Source organism: Vanacampus margaritifer, chromosome 1, assembly GCF_051991255.1.
Source record: "Vanacampus margaritifer isolate UIUO_Vmar chromosome 1, RoL_Vmar_1.0, whole genome shotgun sequence".
In the NCBI taxonomy this organism is placed as follows: Eukaryota; Metazoa; Chordata; class Actinopteri; order Syngnathiformes; family Syngnathidae; genus Vanacampus; species Vanacampus margaritifer.
This window is the reverse complement of record NC_135432.1, coordinates 51,210,884-51,216,883: the sequence shown is the minus strand read 5'-3', so window position 1 is coordinate 51,216,883 and position 6,000 is coordinate 51,210,884. Positions and strand designations below refer to the sequence as shown.

The window sequence follows — 6,000 nt, the reverse complement described above, 5'->3', positions numbered from 1 at the left end:
GTCTCCGTCTAAGACAGCTTCGAGCGATACCACTTCAGTCGGTGTTGGGTGAAACAACCTCGTGGCCAAAAAAGGCGGTACAATGGAACTTCTGTCTAGGTCAGACACACGTGTTTTGGGATGCTTGCCGACATGGATTTTGAAGCAAGTCTCCCATAGGAGATAATTGTGGGGTTTCCATCCACCCGTTTTTATTTGAATTTTCAAGAAATACGAAAATAAAACTGAATGGAAACGCTAGAAATTCGAAAAAGGGCCCAAAATTTACCCCAAAAACTTTTTGCGCTTAGAGGGGGTGGATTTTGTAGTGTATCAAAAAAAAAGAAAATGCTAATTTTGGCTATAGAAACAATGAAACAGGTTTTGCGAATAAACGCTGACAAGACCGGATACATGTCACATGTTTTGACCAGATATTACGTCACACGTACGTTTGTAGACACAAAGCAATGGCCGACGATAAAGTAAGGTATGTTTGGGGGGACGACAAAACAGAAATCTTTTGGCAATTTATTAAAGAAGCGAATATTAATGCAATTTTAGATGTAAAACAGCAAAGAAACGCTACGGTTTATCAAGAATTACAAAAAAAAACATTTTCTTTTAAATTACTTGTGATTCCCATCCCTATGGTGTATAACGCCACCTACAGCAGCTGAGTATGGAGCCAGATCAGTCTCATAATGAACACACACACTGTGGGATTCATAAACACATCTGACACGAAAAACACACATTTTCGATGCACACACACGTGTTTCATGTCAGATGTGTTCATAAATCCCAAAATGTGTGTGTGTGTGTGTGTGTTTTGTGTCAGACGTGTGTGTGCATCGAAAATGTGTGTGTTTTTCGTGTCAGATGTGTTTATGAATCCCACAATGTGTGTGTGTTCATTATGAGGCTAATCAGGCTCCATAGCGGAGTCCCCTCTCAATATTTGCAAAAGAAGAACACATGGAAACGGGCATAAATCGCATGTCCATTTTGCGCATTTTCAGTAGATGGAAACCTGACTGATGCCACAGTGGGGCCTTGACTTAGAACTGCCCCGACTGCTGAGACGGGCCAAGGCAAGGCAGAGCGTTTGACCCTCATGTCGACTGATATAACTCAGTAGGTCACGCCCCATTAAAGATACATCAACACGTGAATAAACATTTATTTGGGACTTGAATAGATTAAATGGCATTTCCAATTTATTTCAATAGAAAATGGATGAATGGATGGAAATTTTTGATTTAAAATATGACTCATTTGAATTACAAGCTTGATTACGGGAGGAATTAAACTTGTAATTTAAGGTACCACTGTAATCGGAACACCCATCCAGGCTAAAAGTGAATGCGATTTTGTTTACGTCACATAACTTCCAGTTATTCTTGCTTGTCTTCTCTTGTTTATTCTTCTCTGACCAACCCTTGTAGCAGCTCAGTAAAGCATTTTGAGTAACAATCTCCGTATGAAGCGGTTATTAAAGCTAGAATTATGGTTCATAAATAATAGCTTAGTCAAGTGTACTAGTACTACAATCACTTGAAATTACGTTGAACCAAATTTTAATTAACATGAATTAATTCTTAATTCTAACCATTCAAAAGGAAAGAAAAGTCACTTTGATTGCACAGTCAGTAATTTATGGCTGCTATCAAAGATCCTGTCCACCCACTTGGTTGCGACCAACATCACCGAAGGCTTCCTCCTAGAATCGGCGGTTCTGATCACAAGACCAGACTCACGGAATTAATGATGGGGAATTTTTCTGTTTTTCAAGAGCCGCTTCTTTAGCGTTGGCTCTAAATGTTTTTTTTTTTTTTAAAGAGACGGCTCTTTCAACTCTCAAGAGTCCCCTTAGTTTTGATGTTGCTTCACATAATTCACTACCAAATTATGTGTAAAATGAAGTACTAATTAAGTAATAATTAGGAATATGAGTTGTTTATATTAATTCACAGACTCGTAATGCTAAAAACAGAAACTGTAAATCGTCACTATACAATTCAACTTCTTTACTAGAACACTTTATAAAACAATCACAGTTGTAAAAAAAAATGTACATAAAACAATAACAATGATACGGACAAAATAATAATAAAAATGATAATAATGCATCAGATGTTTATAGCGCTTTTCTCGACACTCAAAGACACTTTACAGTGGATACATTATTCATCCACTCACACGTTCATACTGTGGTGGCGGTAAACTACTTAAGTAGCCGCAGCTGCCCTGGGGCAGGCTGATGGAAGCATGGCTGCCAGTGTGCGCCTACGGCCCCTCCGACCACTACCAATAATTCGCACCTTCCATACACCAGTGTGAGTAACACTGGAGGCAATGTGTGTGAAGTGCCTTGCCCAAGGACACAACGACACATGACATGGGGAGAGTGGGGATCGATGAGCCGACCTTCTGGTTACTGGACAACCGGCTCTACGTCCTGAGCCACAGGCCGCCACAAAATTAAATATCCATTCCGCATTAAAAAAATACAAGCAAAGTTCCTTTTTCATTGCATGGATCTGACCAATGTTTTCTCCGGGTACTCCGGTTTCCTCCCACATTCCAAAGACATGCATGGTAGGTTAATTGAGCACTCCAAATTGTCCATACTGTAGGTGTGATTGTGAGTGTGGATGGTTGTTCGTCTCTGTGTGTCCTGCGATTGGTGGGCAACCAGTTCAGGGTGTACCCTGCCTACTGCCCGAAGTCAGCTGGGATAGGCTCCAGTGCCTCCCGTAACCCTTGTGAGGACAAGCGGTTAAGAAAATGGATGGATGGATGGATCTGACCAATTTGTCATACAGGAGCAGGTCCAGAGTTTTATTTTCTCTTATAATATAATATAATATAATATAATATAATATAATATAATATAATATAATATAATATAAAAGGTTCGTTTTAATGTCGCACCTCTAAAAAAAATTTTTTCAACATCCTGTCTACATTAATGCTGGATATTTACAATGCCTGGAATAAATTAGTATCACTGTTTCTATGAGTGCCCAATAAACGTAGATGGTCTGTATAATGAGCAAGTGGTCATATACTAATATATTTATTCACGTCATTGTTGGCAGTGGTGTATAACTGTACAGTACTGCATTAGACTGGGAGATTTACTAATATTTTTGGTTCTGGTAACCAATCAAAGCAACTAAAATATTGGACACAGATGATGCAGTGCAGTACATCACTGAAAACTATGATCGTCCATAACAATTTAAACCATATTCTTAGATATTCTTGGCTGACTGTGTTTTGTCCCTTTTAGGGAACTTTTTATGTCTCGTGAGAACCTTCATGGGAGTCATAAAAGAAGAAGAAAAATGTAGTTGTTTTGAGGGACCGGTTGACTTAGTAACTATACAACAGATAGTGTACTTGATAGGCTACTTTGTTCCCGTGAATGCTAAATACCGCTAAGAAGACACTAATCCGTGGTTGCTCCTTAATCTCCTGCGCACAGCACGACACTGCAGGCTGTGGAGCGTGCGACCCAACTGTCTCTTTTACGCACAACCATTGCGCACTCTCCCCCCTCCAAGTGTTTGCGTAAATGTGCTCCTGTGCGGACTGACCTGCCTGCATGCGCGCACATCCTCCCAGCAGCTTGAGAGATTTCCCAGTGTGCCACCTTGCTTTATCTGCCAGACCCTTCACCTAAAGCCAACGAATTTCTCTTTTTTGTGGATCTAAAATGTTCATTTTGGTCAACTTTCGGGATCGAATGGGAGAAAAATAGTTCCAAGGACATATTGTGCTCGCAGTACTGCACCGCCGCGGGAGTAAAAATAGTTGCAATGTAGCAACACTCTAAATTCACGCTTGGAAATTTTAGATCCGAACCCTCACACACCAACTACTTATTTTTACTTCAAGGGAAAACTACAAATAGGATGTGAAGCTCCTCATCGCATCTTGGCTCTCAGCGAGTGCAGCTTTCCAGAGCATCAGAAATCTTGCCGGTGACTTTTTTTTCTCTCTCTTCCCGTCAAGGAAGAATTCAGCTCGAGTGAGGAAGCGAATATGCTGTCGGATAGGCAGCTGGTGGTCGTGCACTTCGGATCTTGGATTGAGTAGATGGACGACGGGAGCGGCTGGAGCCCCGAACCAGGGCAACTGAAGACACATCCATAGAAGCCTGCGGTGACATGTAATGGAGAGTTACCCGTGTCCAAAGGTAGGGGAAAACCTTAAGTATGTCCGATTTTGTCATGCAGTCTCTCTCACAAGACTGTTTATCATGCTGTATGCGAGTGGATTTAATGCACACTCTTCAAATTATTTATTATTATTTATATTTTTGTTGTCGTGCACGACACGCATTCTGCAGTGTTGGAGGTGTGTTTGGAAGGTGGCTCACGGTTGCTCCTGGATAATCACAGGTAACCCGATTGCAATGGGATCAGTCCGGCAGAGACTGCTGAGACTGTTCGCGTTAGCGGGTCTTCTTTTTCTCTTCTTTTCCCCGCCGTGTTCTCAATGCGGGGTGCTGCGTGGGATGGATTCGATGTATATGTAATGATGCTTGTGCCAGACGCATATTAATTATGACTGCGTTTTGTGGATCTGCAAATTGTGCGTGTGCACGTGAAAGGGAAAAGGAGGGCGGGGGTGGGTGGGTAGCCTAGACGCTTTTTTAATAACCCCCCGTGTAATTAGAGTGGGCTATTGTGTCTATTCAAGTTGGATTCTCCTCACCTTTTGTGTATGCCACCGATATGTCGTCGGTTGGTTATGTTGACAAACTTAACGTCCCAGTGGAATATCAGGCCGTGCGCGAGCATAATCGCTTATCGCGAGTGTCTGATAATGGGATCGATAGCCACTCCAAGGGTCCATGGGAAGCGGTGCTACGGACCCCCCACTGCCCAACCGCAGTAATCGTTACCTTGTGGATTACAAGCAGTTCCTTGAAGGGTCGCAATCGCAACTCCTAGCGTGAATCTTTGAGATGGCTTTTGCAGAAGCATGCACAGCACAGAAAGAGTGGGGGCTGCAGTGCAGGCAGCACCTGACTCCCTCAATGGGGCATTCATCTTCATCCCAATGTGCCCCCAAACACGCACACACACACCTAAAAAACATCTCTGTGAAGGGTTCGTTTCGTGAATAGGGTGTTAAGATTTATTGTTGAAGCCAAGAACCCACAAATTCACGAAAAGGGAATATGACGCAAAATGACTCACTGACGAGTCCACTACTTCAAGCACAGTTTAGTGGCATTGTGAGTACATGCTTCAGTCAAACCATATGATAAAAGTGTGCTATCTAAAAACAGGAACAATCTTTCACAATCAGAAGTTGCTACTGATTGCAAAACTGCTACACCCGTACTAACATATATAAATAAACCCAATTATTTCACATTGACATTATTGTGTTTTTTAAATGAAGGAAGCAGATTAAGCAGGAATCAGATTTGAAAACCCTCCCAAAAACAAAACACTAAACTAAATTATTTGTTAAAGTACCACTGATTGTCGCACCCAACTAAGTGGGGCAAAATTTATTTGTTTGAATGATTATTTTCGACACTATAATTTGACCAATACAATTCAGCAAAATACCAAGGCTGAACACACGCACACACACACACACACACACACACACATATATATATATATATATATATATATATATATATATATATATATATATATATATATAACTGAGTGAACAATTTAATGTTATTACTAGTACTGGGTGCAATTTAACTTTTCCTTTAAAACGGTATACACAGGGATGCCAAGTGTTTCGGTTTGGCCGTATTTTGATACAGGCAGTTGCCATTTGGTCTGATGAAGTTAAAAATCTTCTGGAGATGACAAGACAACATGTGCAATAGATTAATTGGCGTTGTCAAGTGAGTCTGCAAATACCGCGGCTTGTGATTGGCTGACCTAAGGTTTGGACTCTACCAGTCAAGCAACGACTATGTTTACACGCAGTCAATATTTGGGTTAAGGTCAGAATTCCGGTTTCTGAAACAAT

The 6,000-nt window shown here is 41.2% G+C and overlaps 1 protein-coding gene across 1 annotated transcript in view; it reads left to right on the top strand.

The window, feature by feature from the left end:
- The first annotated feature begins 3,470 nt into the window (after positions 1-3,470).
- Positions 3,471-6,000, top strand: part of LOC144060275 (leucine-rich repeat and fibronectin type-III domain-containing protein 2) — a 146,996-nt gene continuing 144,466 nt past the window's right edge. Inside the window, exon 1 of the mRNA XM_077579688.1 lies at positions 3,471-4,186. The gene's annotated coding sequence lies outside the window, so the exon portion shown is untranslated. The remainder of the gene's footprint in view (positions 4,187-6,000) is intronic.